The 18,284-nt window shown below is 46.5% G+C and overlaps 1 long non-coding RNA gene across 3 annotated transcripts; it reads left to right on the top strand.

The window, feature by feature from the left end:
- The first annotated feature begins 1,203 nt into the window (after positions 1-1,203).
- On the top strand, positions 1,204-16,864 carry LOC131487475 (uncharacterized). Of its 3 annotated transcripts, XR_009249757.1 has the most exons (5): positions 1,204-1,721; positions 3,381-3,530; positions 4,502-4,639; positions 5,103-5,165; positions 16,599-16,864. It is a non-coding gene; the product is annotated as an uncharacterized LOC131487475 (long non-coding RNA). The 3 variants fall into 3 exon arrangements; XR_009249756.1 differs by lacking the exon at positions 16,599-16,864 and having other exon boundaries at positions 4,537-4,639; positions 5,103-5,977; XR_009249755.1 differs by lacking the exon at positions 16,599-16,864 and having other exon boundaries at positions 5,103-5,973.
- Positions 16,865-18,284: the final 1,420 nt, after the last annotated feature.

Genomic DNA, 18,284 nt, shown 5'->3' with positions numbered 1-18,284 from the left:
TATCTATGGATACAAGTTACTCCAAACCCTAGGCCCACTTGGCCCCCAGGAGGCATTCCAGAGCATATCTAGACCTGGTGGGTTAAGGTACAGAATAGTTCATTAGTTCGTAGGTATACGTTGTCTCTCTGGGAGCGCATAAGGCATGGGTTCCCAGGGCCCTCTTGGCTCCCTCCCAGCACCCCAGACCAAAGCGAATACTTTTGTTCCTTGTACCGCAAAGGGTTCAAAGGAACAATTAAGAAGTCATGTCCCTGGAAACGTTCCACTTGAAGTGTTGAGAGCTAGATGACCTTGAAAGGGCAGGAGGGAACATTACAAGAAAATAACTATGTTGTTCCTTAATGGGTGATTACACAAAGGAACATTTTTAGAATTAGGTAAAGCCAGAAAACATAGATGATGCACGCTATAAGGAATTTGCTAACAAATATAATGCCACGCTTGCCACAATAAAGCGGCCAGTCTAACACTGCTGTTGTCTGGGTCCATTTGTTACTTTTGCCGATGCCGTTCATCCTTCGGGAACCCCTGGACCTGCTGGAGCTGGACTCTGGCACTAATCCATGGTGACAAGAATCAGAAGAGTGTTTGCCTGGTGGCAGCAGGGGCATTGACTGTGGAGGATGTAAGGGAGGCTTGTGGTGTGTTGGAAATCTTCCATACCTGATTCCAGGTTTGCATGCATGTCTGTAAACATGTATAAATATTCACTGAGCTATACACTCAAGCTTTGTAAACTTTGCTGCATAAATATTATGCTTCAATCAAAAAGGAAATTTTGAAAGAGGTGCTTCACAGAGAAGTAAGTGCTTCATAAATGGTCATTGTATTTGTTATTATGGTTACTACTTTTACTATTCTCGTTATGAGGAGGAGGAGGAGGATGTAGCCACAAGATCAAAAAAACAACTAAATGAACAACAAGCATTCATAAAAGACCCCCTGTGTACTGGATTATATTATGTTAGATTGTATTATCCAAAAATGACTATTATCTATCTGTCTATCCATCCTCCATCCCACATGTTCTTGCTACAAAGTGAGTTTCATTCCTCCCACCAAGAGGTGGGATCTATGTCCGTCCCACTGAATCTGGTCTGCACTCATGGCTACTCTCCCCAGTGGAGCACAGCGGAAATGATGCCATGTGACTTCAGAGACTAGGTCATAAAAGCAATCAGCTTCCGCCTGGCTCTCTCTTGGAACACATGTCTTGGGAGCCCTTATTGCCACCACGTAAAAGTCTGGCTGCCCTGACGGTGCCATGCTGGAGAAATCATGAGGAGAGACCACACAAAGAAAGATGCCCAAGGAGACTTGGCTGTCCCATCCCCCCCAGCTGTTCAAGTCTTCTTTGCCTAGGACTTACAGGAGTCCAGAAGCCTTTAAGATGCCCAGACACCATCTGACTGCAACTTCACATGAGAACCTGAGCCAGAACCATTCAACCAAGCTGCTACTGAAACTATGAGAGATGACAAGTGACTATTATTGCTTTAGCCAATAAGTTTTGGAGTGTTTGATCTATGTTAGCATCAACCGATAACTAATACAGATTTCGGTACCTGTAAGTGGGGAGGGGTGGGGAGGTATGGCTGTAACAAAAAACTAAAAACACAGCAGATTTGAGGCTTTGAGGACAGAAGTTGGAAGCGTATGGAAGAAACTGTGGAATCTGATGTTCTTCAAGGAGGCCACCTACAAGTGCTTAAAGGAAAGTAAGGAAGATCATGTTGCAAGATGGAGGGAAAGGGATCTTTGTTAGATAATGCGTTACTCTGCTCAGGCTGCCAGGACAAAATACCACAGACTGGGTGGTTTACACAATGAAAATTTATTTCTCACAATTCTGAAGGCTGGAAGTCCAAGAGCAAGGGGCCAGCCAATTCAGTTCCTGGTGAGAGCTCTCCTCCTGGCTCGCAGATGGCCACCTTCTCACTGTGTCCTCACATGGCAAAGAGACAGAGCCAGCCCTACAAATTAGGGCCCCACTCTTATGACCTCATTACCTTTATCACCTCCTCACAAACTCTGTCTCCAAATGCGGTCACATCGGAGGTTAGGGCTTCGATATATAAACTTTGAGGGACATAACCATTCAGCCCATAACATATAGCAAGGAAAATTGTAGCAACACTGTCTGCTGTGACAAAATGGAAAATAGGAAGTGTACTGTATGAATTGGATGATGCAGCAAAGAAAATTTCCAGGCAGAATGTCAGACATGCCATCTGACTTCGGGTTGCTTATAATAAAACATGAAAAGAGAGAAGACATGTTAAAGAAAGAACCATTGAGAACAAAGGAGCCAGGACTTGCTGGGTTTGAAAATAAAAATGTCTTACTCCTAAGCTCTCCAGACAGAAATGATACTAAAATTTTAAGTGGCCTCCAGGCAAAGATCAAATCTAGGAAAATATCAGGAAAATGTGGTATAAAGATGAACCTGAGGGAAGCAATATAAAACCCTTTATTGGGGCGCCTGGGTGGCGCAGTCGGTTAAGCGTCCGATTTCAGCCAGGTCACGATCTCGCGGTCCGTGAGTTCGAGCCCCGCGTCAGGCTCTGGGCTGATGGCTCGGAGCCTGGAGCCTGTTTCCGATTCTGTGTCTCCCTCTCTCTCTGCCCCTCCCCCGTTCATGCTCTGTCTCTCTCTGTCCCAAAAATAAATAAAAAAATGTTGAAAAAAAAAATTAAAAAAAAAAAAAACCCTTTATTAAGAACTTAGAAATATTTAAGGTGGTGATTCAAACTGGAAAAAAAAAAAAAAGTCCCTCATAGATCCTTACCAATAAACAATAGGGCTTCTGGTAATCTTAAGTGTGGTGTCCCACAGCAGCCTTCCAGAAAACTCACGGTAGAAAGAGGCTAGTCTCATTGATATGTGTGGTTGTGACTTTTATCTAAGGAGTTAAGTGCCCGTAAGATTCACAGAAAGCTCACAATGATTGTAAAATGACTACATTGTCTGAAACACTGCCTGTTTAGACTAAAAGGTAGAGAGGCAGTGCAAAATGAAAATAGGTCTTTGGCCCTCCAACCTCCTGTAAGAAAGCAGACTGAGGAAAAGACTTAGCTGCAAACAACTACCATTTCTTATGGAAAAGAGAGCCTGGCTTGGAGGGCTGCTGCCTCTGAGCCCAGAGTGTAGAGCCAGGAGCCATTGAGAACCATCCCCAAGCAGTCGTGCTGAGTTCTAATCCAGAAAAGACCCATGCGCCCAGCAGAATCTCTGACTTGCTAAGGATCCCAGTGTATCTCCCATTTTCCCCTCTCATTTTTTTTTTTTTATAAGAGGACCTACAATAGTTATCCTATGCCTGTCCTACTGTTGCATATTATGTAGAGGGAAGGTAACGTGTTCCTTTATTTCACAAGCCCATAGATCAAGAGGAACTCTACAGGAAGAGCTGTATTTGAGAAATTCGTCCGGGGAGCCTCATCTGAACCTGGACCTGATTAGATGACAAGGCCTAGGACTTCAAGTTGATGCTGCAGCATGATGAGACGTGGGGAACTTGGAAAGAGGTGAGTGTATTTTCATGTGGGAAATATAGGAATCATCAGGAGCCAGCAGGTAGACTGAAGTAGCCAACCTCCGATGACCCCACGAGTATTCGTGCCCCCATGTGGTCCCTTCTTACACGGCCTCAGGGTTGGTCCAGAGTGACCAGAAAATCAGGTAGGCCTTAAAGCCTCTCAACTTCTTCCTTGGACTCAGACCTTTTGCTCTGAGGGAAGCCAGCTGCCATGATGTGAGAACACTCATGCTGTCCTGTGGAGGGGCACAGACACCCTGCCAATCGGCAGCACCGGCTTGCCTGCCATGTGAATGGACCTCCTTGGGAGGAGACATTCCAGGTCCAGCAAGGCCTTCAGATGGATACAGCCCTGGCTGCATCTGACCATGACCTTGTGAGAGGCTGTGAGCCAGAACCATCCAGCCACACTGCTCCAGAATTTCTGCCTCCAAAGAAATCATGAGAGAGAGAGAGAAAACAAAAATGATTATTGCTGTTTTAAGCTACTACATTTTCAGGCAACTTGTTACATACCAGTAGAAAACAAACACAACTCTATAGGGTATGGAAAAGGGAACCTAATACAATCACTGGCAGTGGAGTAGAAAGGAAGTGGGCAGACACAGGAGAATACACAGACACTCAGGCAGCATGAGATTCCCTTGGCAAGTATAACAAAGGCAGCTTCCCTCTCCTGCTGACGTTCTGGCATTGAGGAGCAGGAGGTGACGTGCCTGGGGATGGTAAGACTTCGGGAGACAATTTCAAGAGGTGAGCTGGCCGTGTTAGATGGGACTAAACCTGCCCAGGTCCTGGCTTTGTTGTGACAAAGGAGGCCTTTCCATTTACCTGTGACATCTATCTGTTACCTGTGACAAAGGCAGGTCAAGGATTGCCAAACCCATATCACAGAGGACAAAAGTGAGTGTCCCACTGAGGAATGGGCTTGTCCAGGCCCTGGGCACTTTTTCCTCCCAGAACAGCTCTCTGTTAAAGCTACCTTTGCCTGCCAGAGGAATCAAAGAATCCAAAGTGTCTCAAAACGGGGCCGGAAACACGCATTAAGGAACAACATGGAGAGACAATGCAGGGCAACTGCTCTGATGGGGACTCTCAGTAAGTAATAACAGACTTTGGCTGCCTTAAAACAATCTTTCACACCTATTAAAATCTGTGCCTCGGGATGTGAAAGCTGAACTAATATCATCGTCCAGATTATGTCCTTCTTCCCCATGTGGCCTCCGGCCTTCCTGGCTCTTTGAGCGTCATCCATATTATGTGAGGTTCGACTGACTGGTCTCTTAGGCTCCATGTGGCTCTGACAATGTAGGATTTGCAATGGATTTGTGGGACCTTCAATAATGATGTTGGCATAATAATACCAGGCCATTCCCATTTCGAGTCTCCAATCTGTAAAATCAATGCCAAACAGGAAATTGCAGGCAGTAATTTATTCCAAATTTTCCCACCATGGGACTTACTTTATATACATTGCTACATGGACTCTAATAAAATATTGAACAAAAGAGGTTTCTGCCAGCTTCCCCAGCCCCCTGACATATGCTCCCCTTTCTGCCAGATACCTCTGGAGAGGGGACTTCCCCGGGACTACAGCTGTTCAAGAATAACTGCAGAGAGCCAGGTGGGAGGTCGTTTGCAAAAACAACATAGCCTGTAAAATAGAATGGAATGACATAAAAGAAAATAACACCATATGAAATAAAATAATAAAATGGCCAAGCTAAATTAATGTCAGAGGACCCAACACCCACTCTTAGTCTCAGAGTATCCACCTGTCCAGCCCTAGCCAGTTGACGTGGTCCACCCAGGCCCTCGGAGCAATGGGGATCATCCTGGCAAAACAGTAAGATGAAGTGGGGTCTGTGTTGACGCCACAGCCCGTGCTGGCACCTGTTCTGCTGTACTTGGCTTTGGGGCCCAAGTGAGCATGGAGCTGATACTGAATTTCATTACCCTTCCCACCAAAGAATAACAAACCTCCACTCTTTCCCTATTACATCAATATCTGCCATAGCACATAGGATTAGAAATACCTAGAAACCCAGAAACCTAGTAATGAAACCTCAGGAATCTGAAGGCTAAACTTTGATGCCTCCCCACAAAGCAGCCATACCTGAGAGCTTTGGGTTGGGGATGCATCTGCTTCTGAACAAGGAAATGACCAGCGTGGAGCTGAGCACATCATGAGCCGGCACAGGAAGCAGAAATAGGTTAGCAGAATATGCATAATCATGACAAGGCATGGGACAGGGGAACTGGATGGTGCTTAAATCGTTTGTGCCTAAAGAGGTCAATGTCACCCAGGGGAGTCAAGGTTGACAGCACACAGCCCTCCGTGAAGCGGAGCCTCGTATCTTATCGTATGTGGCTGATGTAAGTACAGCTGTGATTAGGTTAACTGTTGGAGGAAACGAAATACAATGGGCTTGCTTCTTAGCTCATCTGTTTGTTGTCTTTACAAATTCCTAAACAAAGGGTGCTTGCTGATACCTTTAAGGTACTGACTAAATTATGATGTGTGCAGTAGCTACCATGATGCTCAGCAGAAACAAACCTAGGAAGCAGATCCCTGTTCCTTCCCCTGACAGAGGAAAGAGGGAGAGCCTCTTTCTGCTCCAGTATGAGCCTCTCCTTATCCTTTAAATCCCCTTTTCACTTAGCAAAGGGTATACCCAAGATGAGATCTCATCTGTCTTGACTCCTAGTCCAGTGCCCTTTCACTGAGCCATGAAGAAGCAGAACTCAGAGACTGGGCCGGGAAACAACACCAACTTTCTATCTGGTGAAAACGGAACAACAATGACCCCGTTTCCTGTCTCAGGTCTGCACACACAAGCCTACCCACTACTAAGCATTGGCACCCCGATGTGGAATGGGGGGTGAAGATGTGAGGACAGAGCCATTGGATTGGCCCAGTTTCCCGGAAATACAGAGGCATGAGTGCAGAGGGCACGAAGCCTGGCTACAGGATAGCAGACACCTGGCCCTCTCCCACCCAAGTAGACTACCCACCAGTTCTCTGGCAGCCCATAATGGTTGTGTGCTATAACCGACCTTACTTCTCACAAACCTGCCTCCTCTCTGACCTCATCCCCTATCACCACCCTCAACCCCAGCCCCATTCCAGCCCTAAATATATTGCCTCTGTGCAAGGATGATGGCACCAGAGCCTCACTCTTCCTCTATGAACCGTGACTTAGCTCACCTGAAGGCCCAAGGCACCCAGTAGCCTCTTCCATCTCCAGCCCTGAAGACATCAACCCAAATCCCATCCCCTTGGCCAGTGTCTGCACAGGCCCAGCGGCCCCAGGCAGGGTGAAGACAGACAGCAGGACCCTCGTTCTAGTCCCAACACTGCACCCAAGAGACCAGGAGGTTATATTCCCACCAGCGATACATAAAGGCTCCAGCTTCTCCACATCCTCCCCGTACTTGTTATTTATTGTTTTATGGATAATAGCCATCCGAATGGGTGTGAAGTAATGTTGCTTTGAGGTTCCGATTTGCATTTCTCTAGTGGCTAATGGTGTTGAGCATCTTTTCATGTACTTATTGGCCATCTGTATGTCTTCCTTGGAGAATTATCTATTCAGACTGGATATTCTAGGCATATACCCAAAAGAACTGAAAGCAAGGATTCAGATACTTGTGCACCAATGTTTACAGCAGCATTATTCACAATAACCAAGAAGTGGAAACAGCACAAGTGTCCATCACAGATGAATGGAAAAGCAGAATATGGTATATCCATACAATGGAATATTATTCAGCCCTAAAAAGAAATGAAATTCTGATCCATGCTACAGTATGAATGAACCTGGAAAACATGCTAAGTCAAAGAAGCCAGTCACAAAGGACAAAGATCCCATAGCTCCACTTACATGAAGTACGTAAATGGGGCAAATCTATAGACACAGGAGGGAGAACAATGGTTAACAGGGGCTGAGCTGAGGGTAGGGAGATACAGGGAGTTGCTGCTTAATGGGCAGAGTCTCTGTTTGGCATGATGAGACAGTTCTGGAAATAGATAGTGATGATGGTTACCCAATATGGTGAATGTACATCAGACCCTCTGAATGGCACACTGAAAAATCATTAAAATGGCAAGTTTTATGTTATGTATATTTTGCCACAATTTAGAAAAAAAACAACAAAGTTAATCAATGTACTTCACCATTTTAATGGACAACGTGAGCAAACACAGGCTGATTCCCTCCTGATTTCTCCCACCAAAGGCTTTGAGGAGGATAGACACAGGAGGCCAGCCGGGCTCCCGGGACTTAAGCACATGCAGAATTAAATAGGGGGCTCTCCCAGGAATTCTGAGGGCAGGCAAGAGCTCTGGGGGAAATTCTCTAAGTGGCGACCAAGCGGTGACCAGGCCTGCAGGAGAGGCAGAGAAGCTTCCAGGATGGGGCAGGGCTGGTGGAAGCAACCGAGCTCACTACATGTGTAAGACAAAGCCTACACACTTTCTCTAGGTTTCTCAGTGGCAGGCATTTGATCCCAAACTAACCAGAAAATTGCTGCTGCATAGTGTTAAAGCCAGAGGAGCAGATAAGCCACCCTTGCCTGTCAGGGGTGAGGCATCGTAGGAGGAGCTCAAGTTTGGGCATCAGATGGACACTTACCACGAATATGGCCTTAAACAAGTCTCTTGACCTTGAAAAGACCCTAGCTCTCCACTGTAAAACAGGGACAGTAAAATCTGTACAGTGTGCATTTGTTGTTGTTGTTCCTGTTTTCTATATAGTATGATGTTCTGACATCATAAACTTTTCTGACCAGGGAGACACTGCCCCTCAGGGCAATCTGATTCTTAGAGATAACAAAGAACTCAGTTGGGAGCACAGCTTTGACGTGCAAACTAAGCAATCCCGACAGCCTCAGCTCCTCTATCTTGCCTGCCCTTACACCCCAGGAGGCAATATTCCTCTGCTTTAACCGTCCAAGGGCCAGGGGCCAGGCAACTAGGGACCACTCTATAGCTTAGAGCCTGCCCAAAAGATTCAAACTAACCAGTCCTAAACTGTTTTCTCTGCCCTACCTTGTCTCTGCCATGGAAACCCCAATAAAGGCTCTGGCCTAGTGCTTTCTCCTCATCCCCATCTTCCCCACCTGACCCAAAGCTGGCACTCGCCCTGTGACCATGTGGCACACAGTGACCCCCTATCAAGGATCTGTGAGTGTAGTGAATTTTGTTTTCTCGTGCCTCTCCTGTGTCCCACTTGTAGCCATACCTGACCAATCATCGCCTAAAAGAACAGAACAACCCACCACACAGGACTGATGCAAGACTGGTAACTGAATACCTATTACATGCCACGTAGAGTCCTGTCAACAGCCCTGCAAAGTAAATGCTACTGGCCCTCCTTTATTGGTGAAGTAAGTGAGGCACAGATAACTAAAATAACTTCATTGTTCATGCATCAAATATTTTTTAATGCCTTCCATGATTCCAGACCCTGGGGAAACAGCAGTGAACCCAACACAGTCTGTCCTCAAGCAGCAGCACCCATCCAAGCAGAGAAGACAAGCCAGGTGATTTCAGTATGTTCCTGAGTATAAGGATGGGGATGTGCTGAGAGCTTTAGGAGAAGCAAGGGGGGAGGGTTAGTCTGGAACGTCAGGCAGAATGTCCCAGAGGCAATAATAAGAAAGGCTAAGAGGACAGTGAGGAGAAGAAAGGAGCCTGGCAGGTCACTGGGCTGGGATTCAGGTAAAGATCGAATGAGGCCCAGATACGCCATGTGCTTGGCCCCCAGTAGACACTGGAAGGGGTCATCTCTGCCCTCCACCAAATCAGAGAAAGAACAAAGAACACTGGCTGGGGATTCAAAGACATGCATCTCATCCCAGCTCTCCTGCTCATTTGCTGACTGGCCTTGAGTGAGCCACACCCTCACCCTGGATCTCAGTCTTCCACCTGTGAAGAAGCAGGTTGAAATGTTTGGCCTCTGAAGTTGGGTCCACCTCATTCATTCAGCCAACATTTATCAAGTGCCTTTTTTGTGTCAGTCACTTTTCTGGAAGGTCAGAATATGTCACTGAGAAAAAGAGATAACCCCTGCCCCAACGGAGCTAACGTTGTAGTGGAGGGAAGCCGGGCAATGAGCACAAATACATGATAAGCAAATAAGTTATATGTATTTTTAGAAAGTGCTAGGTGCTTTGAAAGAAAAGAAAAAGTAGACTGGGGTTAGTTTTCATTTTAAATAAGGAGATTAGAACAGGTTGCAGTGAGGAGGTATTTTTGATGGTAAAGACTTTAGGGAGGTAAGATTTCAAGCCATAGAGAGATCTGGGTGAGGAACAATTGGGACAAAGGAAATACAGCAAAGGCTCTAAACAGAGGGTGCCCACCGTGTTAGAGAAACAGCGAGAAGGCCAGCATGCTTGCATCAGAGTGAGGAAGGGAATAACAACAGAAATTAGGCCAAAGAGGTGAAGGAGGTAGCTAGGCAGGTCAGGAAGGCCTGGTAGGCTGCTATAAATTCTCTATAAACTTGCTCTGAGGCCCCCACGCTCCCAGGCAGCCCTTTTTAATTTACTTGGGCCCCTGGCAGGAACTTCAGGACAGCAATTCCAGCCCAGCCTGTTCTGTCAGAGGCGGGCTGTGGCACTATCTCAGGAATGGCTCCATGTGTCTTGGCATTGAACTTGGCAGTCTGGAGCCAGGCTTGCAGTGTGGCCCTCCCACAGAGAGGCCATGTGCCCAGGGCCTCTCCTACCCCATCCCACCCCTCAGCAGGGCTCCCGCTCTTCCTCTGGCTCAGCCTATCTCCTCCTTGCTGGGCACAAAGGAGAAAAGAGGAAGGCACTGACTGTGTTCTGGGTTGATGCTTTTCCCAGCCAATGCCATTACTGCTAATTGAACTTTATTGTTCACTCCATCACTTTGAAACCCATTTCAGCCCCCAATTGCTCTCTGTGCCTCTGAAAAGTAAAAAATCACTTGGGCTTGAACTGAGCAATAATTATCTCAGCATTGTGAGGCCAGCTAGGCCCCTCACCCTAGCCCATTACCTCTCTCCTCTTTCCAACTTGGAACAAAAAATATGAACCAATGTAAAAAAAAGTCATTTATTCTCTACTTTACAAGCTGTGCCTCAAATAGTTTGTCGAGGCCTTTTTAAAACCACTCTCCTCACTCACATTCTGCTCAGAAGTTTGCTTTATCTTTTCCTTGACCATTGATTTTTGCATCTTGTTGGATTGTTCTGTGCTCCTCAGGAATTAATAACAAATTAGCCCAAGTCTAATGAGCTGCAGCTCAGACAGCTGGGCTTACCTGGACAGCCAGTCTGCACTCTGCTTCTCTTCCATTTCATGCCAGGAGAAGGGGGGTGCCCCAAAGATGGAGGCCAGGCTGGAGCACAGCCTGGGGGTCCTGGTCTTACTTTGCATTGCCCAGGAAGAAGAGGCAGCTGCTCTGCCTGATCTTGGAGTTCTGACGATTGAATGTAGACCACTGGAGATAAGGGGCCAGAGATCTATGGAGAATGGTGGATGGATGTCGTTTTGAATCCAAACTTAACTAGTTATTGGTTATGTGGCCTCTGGCAAGTGTCCTGGTGATTGGGGGGGCTACAAAGTGTCCCAAGGGTGTCCTGAGGGGGCATCCAGCTGCAGGTTGTGCTGGGTCTCAGCAATGGGAAGGACTAAGGATGGTGATGGAGGAAGCTAAGGAAGTACAAGTCTGGAGCTGGGGCCATAGTCTGACTAGAGCACAGACCCCTGAACGGGAAAATGGGAATCTGGAGCTCAGTGTTCAGTCTGGGGTCACCGAGTATTCAGGTTCAGTCCAGGCTGGTATCAGTGACCAAGAAGTTCTACGTGGGTCCTTGGGTTCTGAGAAAGACTCTAACTGGGACCCTGTACTGCATGCAAACAAAGAAACATCACAGTGGCTAAGAGCAGAGACTGGGAGCCACACTTCCTGGGCCCAAATCCTGACTTGGCCATTTACTAGCTGTGTAAGCTCAGACAAGTCTCTTAACTTTTGTGCCTCAGTTTCCTCATCTGTAAAATGGGGCTAATCATTGTACCTCATGGAGTGATTGTTAAGATTAATGAACTAATATATGTAAAGGCCTTAGAGAAGTGCCTGACACCTGGTAGGTGCTATAGAGGGTTAACAAAAAAATAAAATAAGGAGAAGGAGAGGAGAAGAAGAAAGGAGGGAAGGAAGGGAGGGAGGGAGGCAGGGAGGGAGGGAGGGAGGAAGAGGGAGAGAAGGAAAGAAGGAAGGAAGGAGGGAAGGGAGGTAGGAAGGAAGGAGGGAAGAAGAAAAAAAAGAAAGGCAGGGCTGGATGAAGGGAAGGAAGGAAGGAAGGAAGGAAGGAAGGAAGGAAGGAAGGGAGGGAGGAGGGAAGGAAGGAGGGAAGGGAGGGAGGGAAAAAGGAAGGAAGAATAAAAGAAGAAAGGCAGGGGCTGCCAGGACAGAGAATGAAGAAAGATCTTCCCTGGAAAAAATAAAAGATGAGGATGATTTGGCCCTTTGGGGAGGTTTGCAATTTTATCTCCATGATGTTTCTCAGGCCAGAAAGAGCCCCAAGTCTGAGAGCTCTCTTTGTAGCTAACACATGTAGCCTATACCGTATGCCAAGCACTGTTCTAGCTGCTATGCATGCATTAATTCATAAATCCTCATGATAACTCTACTTTACACATGAGGAAAAAAAGTTAAAGACTCAGAAAAGTTAAATGACACAATACTCTTTCTCCCCATGGGCTTATCTTCCATTTGTGGAGCACCTAGAAGCCCCAGGACAAGGACGGTTTCAGCCTATCTTCCAGAACTTCTGTCAGAGAATTAGGTTTGGGGAAACAGCAGAGATTTGACTTTCTGGAGACCAAAACAGACATTTTGGAGGCTTCTAACCCTATCTGAACCTCATGGCTCAGGTAATAGGCCAGTGGCCCGAGAACAAATTTCCAAGATTATTCTCACTTTGAATGCTATAAGCATTTTCAAGCTAAGAAAGACTGAACTTTCCATTAATGTTCATGTTTTACAATATCCTTTGGTGAAATTAAAAAACAGTACAGGTTGGAGCCAGATAACAAATTGCAAGCCTCCAAGCCCATCTCAACATGACACTTGCGTGGAATTAACAGTGATAATATTATGACAGGAGACTGATCTCTCTGCACACATCGCCAGAGCCAAACACCCAGAGGCTGGCGGTGCGGAAACACAGCTCCACTCAGCCATGCTCCACGTCCCCTACGCCAGGCGTTTCCATAGTCTTAACTGGATAACAACTACAGCCCCTCCTGGGAAATCACTGCTTCAGAAATGTTTTACACCGATGACAAGAGAAACAGCTGTAATTTGTCATTATAGAAATATCCAATTATCAGGCCACTGAGTGATGACTGCAGCCTCCCGTCCTCACTGCCATCAGTCTGGGCTCTGAGCTACACACCTGTCACAGCCGGGACCTGCTGGGCGACAGCCATGGAAGAGCCCAGCTTCCCTTCCCAGCACCTCGGGAAGGGCCGGCAGCCCCTGCCTCTGGCAGAAGCAGGTGCCTCCAAGGCCTCCTCCTGATCCAAGTGCCGGAAGAGCAGAGTATAAGCAACAACACCTGGCTGAACGGCCTCCTCCTCCAAGCAGGCTGCAGGAGTCACTCCTCCTCGGCTTTCCCACCAGAGGATGGATTGGACTGTGAGAAGTTAAGGGGCTGAGACTTTGAAGCCAGGCAAGCCTGGGTTCAGTTCATGTCCCCAGGATATCCTAGCCGTGTGCCCTATGAGGCACACTGGGGACAGAACCTTCCGTGGGTGGAAGGCACTAGGGAAAAAGCAAAGGAATGGAAAACAGCTGAATCCGGTACAGCGGTAATGAGCCAGCATTTATAGGTACTAATTGCATTACGTACTTTAACCGTTCTTATCCTCACAACCATCCTACACAGTGGGCTATTATTATGTCTATTTTACAGTTGGGGAAACTGAGGCAAAGGACAGTTAAGGGATTTCACCAAGGACACCTGGCCCTGAGGGGCAGACATGGGTCTGCACCCAGCAGTCTAGTTCAGGAGTTGTGTTCCTAATGTTTTACACTCCTCATACCAAATATTACTCTTGTCTATGTCCCAGGTGCTATGTTAAGTTTTTAATACACATTATGTCATTTAATCCTCACAATACATAATCCCCAGCGTACAGATGAGTAAAGTGAGGCACAGAAAAGCTACATCACTTACCCAAGTTCACACGGCTATTAAGTGGCAGAGCCAGAGCTCAAATCCAGGTCTTTTAGATACCCAGCCACTATCTACCTATTCATACTGACTGCACTGTGGGTCCCTGATCACTTTCTATGCAGATTTGCATTTAATTAATTTGCCCAACAACTTCAGAGAACGATACTATTATTTACTCCAATGTATACAAGAGGAAGGTGAAGATCATAGAATCTATGTAGATTACAGTCAGTAGTTGAGGATCCAGGATTCAAATCCAGATGCCATCTGGCCCCCTCTCTGCTACACAAACCTCCTACCCTAACCCAATGCCTGCTCATATACAGAACATGTGAATTTGAATTCAGTTGAGCTGAAGTGTGAATGAGCTGCTCAGCACCTGAGTCAAATGCCACCTCCTTCAAGGTGGCCTCCCTCAATCCCCTGACAGAAGTTGTCTCTTCCTCTGTTTAATCTCTGACCTGGCTTTTGTACCCAGAAGGGCTCTTGATCACTTCTATGGACAGTCATGCTGTGATGGAGCGAAATCTCCTATGCAGAGAAGTTAAATGTGGTCTGGCCCGGCCCCGACCTCATTGCGGTGACACTGGAGAACAAAGTCAGTGAAAAGAGGGAAGGTGGCCATGAGAGGGCCTGGTCCACGGGGCCAGAGGCCTTGTGAGAAACAAGAACCACAAAGACAGGAAACAGAGAAGAGAAGAGACCACAACACAGAACTTGGGGAAACAGTGAGCAACTGGAGGAAAAGTCACTCACCTGGCAAGGCCAAGGAGACTGGATCCTAAAACTGACATGGAGAGAGCTGAGAATTAACACAAAAATAAAAGGCACAAAATTTAGCAGCAATGAGACCAATGGGGTTGAGGGTAAAGGAGGGTAAAAGTTAGATTTGTTGCAAATTATTTAAGAAGCGATTTGAACCTAAGTTCCCTTCCCCCAACTCTATGCCCCCAGGTGACTGCCCTCCCTGTCCAGAGAGGACTAGAGGTTTATTCTTTAGAGAGGACAACACAGATGGTGTCTGGACTGAGGGACAACAGAACCAGTTGAAGGCCAGGGTACCATGTTGAATGAAGTGACCACAACAGACAGAATGTTCAGGTTCTTGTCTTGCTTCCTGAACTGGGCTCCCAGAACATCAGCATCCAGGCCTTTTTTCCAGGCAGGAGAGTGAAAGAGTCAATAAGAAGAATATAGCTGGTTCAAGAGGAAGGATTTTTAAAAGTTACGTTGGAGTTTTCCCCAACAAGTGGCACCACTAGATTACCCTACAGATGAGTTCCCAGTTGACAAGCACCAATGACAGCTTTTTAGAACCCCACTCCTCGGTGCAAAGATATGCAGGGATCACCAAGCTCGTCTGAGAAGTTTCCAGCATGACGGACAGAGACCAAAAGTACAAGGGGCAGGGGAGCAACCTGAAGGAAACAGAATGTAGTTGAAGTAGGTAATTAAAGTTCTGCCCCTCTCTAAAGGGTGGAGAAGAATCTACAAAGCACGGATTGGTCATATGAGACATGTCCTCCCTGAGCACGTCCTGTTCACCATAAGTCACCAGAAATTTGGGGACAGCTCTCCTGTCCAGCCACAGAGAGCCTGTATCACCTCCTCTACTTGGGAAACAATTCTGACTTCTTGGCAATGTCATCTTCCATGTGAAAAGTGTCAGCTACATGCCAAGTCACCACTGACTCTGCCTTAGGATCAGGGTGCATGAGGGCACAACCAATGGCTCACCATGCTAAGAATAAAGGGTCAGCAAGCACATGTCTCAGTAGGGCCGTCTACTCTACCATAGAGGAAGACAGGAAAGAAGAAAGGGAAAGAGGTAGGTTTAAAATGGAGACAATGAGGAACTCTCCCTCTGCCAACTGTTTAATATCATACTTGGCTTTCCATCACTCTTTGTTATAGATTTTCTGAATCACAGCCCGCAGAGGAGGCACCCAGTCAGCCCTGAGATTGTTTGTTGCACTTGCCCATTGTAAAAACTACATTTCATAACCAAAAGATGAGCTAATATTCTACTTCAATATCAGCAGTAAAAAGCAAATAACTTTGGGCACGAGAACCAAGATACATGAAGGGAAGTTTAATGCTCCCATAGAGAAGCAAATATTTGTACTTATTAATATCCTGAAACCCATGTTGCCATGAATAGTTCCTTCTCCTTTTATCCCACGCTTTTGTCTAACACAGTGATATATTGCCACCCTTTCAAAATCCTGACACAGATGACATTGAAGCAAATTATGTACCTCAGCCAGATTTCTCAGTTGAAATGGAGATAGCTGATGTGTACATTTTTCCATCTAATTAACATTCCACAGTTTGAATAGCTGTTATCATGCCCTGGGTCCCATATGAATGGGTGAATAGATAGAAAGATCCATAAACAGCTTGGCTTGCATAGAATGAGATTTTTTCTCCAGACAAAGAGAAAATGGAATGAATCATTGTCATCTGGATGGTAGCAGCCATCAGAGACTAACACAAGCACACCCTCCCCTGTGTTCAGAACACAAGTGTGTTGCTTAGCACCAGCAGCCATCCCTGAAGGATCTTTGTCCACTCCCAGGCTCTATATTTGGCCATGTAACTTTTTTCACCCAGGTCTTTGTTTATGCTGCGTGGTGGTTTCCAAAAATTTGTCCCCAATTTTTTTATACTCTTTCACTCAACAGGTGTAGATGAATTCTCCTTTCCCTGTACTTAGTGATTCAATTCCAAGAGAATATAGCAGAAGTGATGGTGTATAACTTCTGAGACTAGGTCAAAAAATGCATCTCTCTCTCTCTCTCTCTCTCTCTCTCTCTCTCTCTCTCTCTCTGTCTCTCCAGTCACTCACTCTGGAGAAAACCAGTTGCCATTGCAAGAGGTTCCCAAGCTCCCAAGTTCCCAAGCAAGAGCCATATAGACACATGGAGAATAATTGAAGCCTCCTGCCAAGAGCTATGGGGATGAACCATCTTGGAAGGGGATCCCCAGCCCCAGACAAGCCTTCAGATGAAACCACAGCCTAGCCACCATCATGACTGCAACCTCATTAGAGACCCTAAGCCAAAACTGCCCAGCTAAGCAGCTCCTGTATTCCTGACTCTCAGAAACTGTATGATATAATGTCTGTTGGGTTTTTTTTTTAATTTTTTAAATGTTTATTCATTTTTGAGAGAGAGAGTTGGGAGGAGTGGAGAGAGAGGGAGGCACACAATCCAAGGCAGGCTCCAGATTCTGAGCTGTCAGCATAGAGCCCAATGCGGGGCTCGAACCCACAAACCGTGAGATCATGACCTGAGCCGAAGTCAGATGCTTAACCAACTGAGCCACCCAGTGCTCCTAATGTTTGTTGTTTTAAGCTGCTAAATTTGGGGTGATCCATACAACAACAGATAACTAGTACACACTATGACTTCTGTTGACTCTTACCACCATATTTATGGGAAAAACAAAAAACAAAAAACAAAAAACCTCTTCTCCCTAATTTTCAAAGGCCAAAATTACTACAGCTGCCACAGCAAAACTCCAAAGTCACTGCAAAGGGAGGGGATCAGAAGCTTACTCGAGCCTTCCACAAGCCAGCCAGCTCTCTGGGAACTACACAACTTGCTGGAAAAGGACATAGAGAAATTGAAGGAAAATGTCAAGAGCGTACCGCAGGCCACTCATTACTCACTCCCTCTTTCCTCCACGCTGCCTCCAAGCGATGTCACCTTCTCACAGACCTCACTGCATTCTGCAGCCTCTTTCATCAGCTGTGTGCATGCTCTTGGCCCTGCCTAACTCCTTGTACACCAGTCTTCCCCCCAGAAGCCTGCAGCTGGCATACTAGGGCTCACTGATGCAGACCCTGGCCCATACCAGGTCCTGAGCCAACTCGGGCCACAGCAGGCAGTGTCAAGGTCCCTCGGTGCTTTCAAAGCAAGCTGAACATGGAAACCCCCATGGGTGGAGTAACTACAAATTAGCAGAGCCGTTGAGGTCTTCAGTTTGGAGGTAGATAGAAACAGGTTTGATTCCAGAATCCACTGTTGACCAGCTAATTGGCTTTGGATAAGATAAGTAACTAAAACTTGAGTTCCTCCTCTGTCAAATGGGAGCATACTATTGTCTACCTTAAATGGGATTAGATTGAATCTATGAAACCTCTTGATACAGGGCCTGGTGCCTTACTCAATAAATGATGCTGTTCAGACCAGGAGTAGAAGGGTTCATATCACAAGCTTGGAATCCCTTTCTCACCCTGTGCAATTAGTTCATTCCATCGCATTGTAAATTCAAGCGATGCCTCATACCTCGCGTGGGTGGTTTGGGATTTTGTTTTTTCCCTGCTATTTTGCCCATTCTTCCCTGATTTCCATCAGCTCTGGCCCTGGCTTCTGGCTCCTGCCCTGACTTCCAACCCACTGTTAGCCCCAGTCATGCTCTGCCCTTGCTGGTATCTGCCCACGTCCACCTTCACACACCTTTGTCTCACCCTGACCAGCTCCAGCTGGTCTACGGGACACGAAAAGGATCTCAGCACCCCT

The sequence above is a fragment of the Neofelis nebulosa genome, chromosome 10 (assembly GCF_028018385.1).
Source record: "Neofelis nebulosa isolate mNeoNeb1 chromosome 10, mNeoNeb1.pri, whole genome shotgun sequence".
Taxonomy (NCBI): domain Eukaryota; kingdom Metazoa; phylum Chordata; class Mammalia; order Carnivora; family Felidae; genus Neofelis; species Neofelis nebulosa.
The sequence above is the reverse complement of the archived record's forward strand: the minus strand, read 5'-3'. Positions and strand labels throughout refer to the sequence as shown.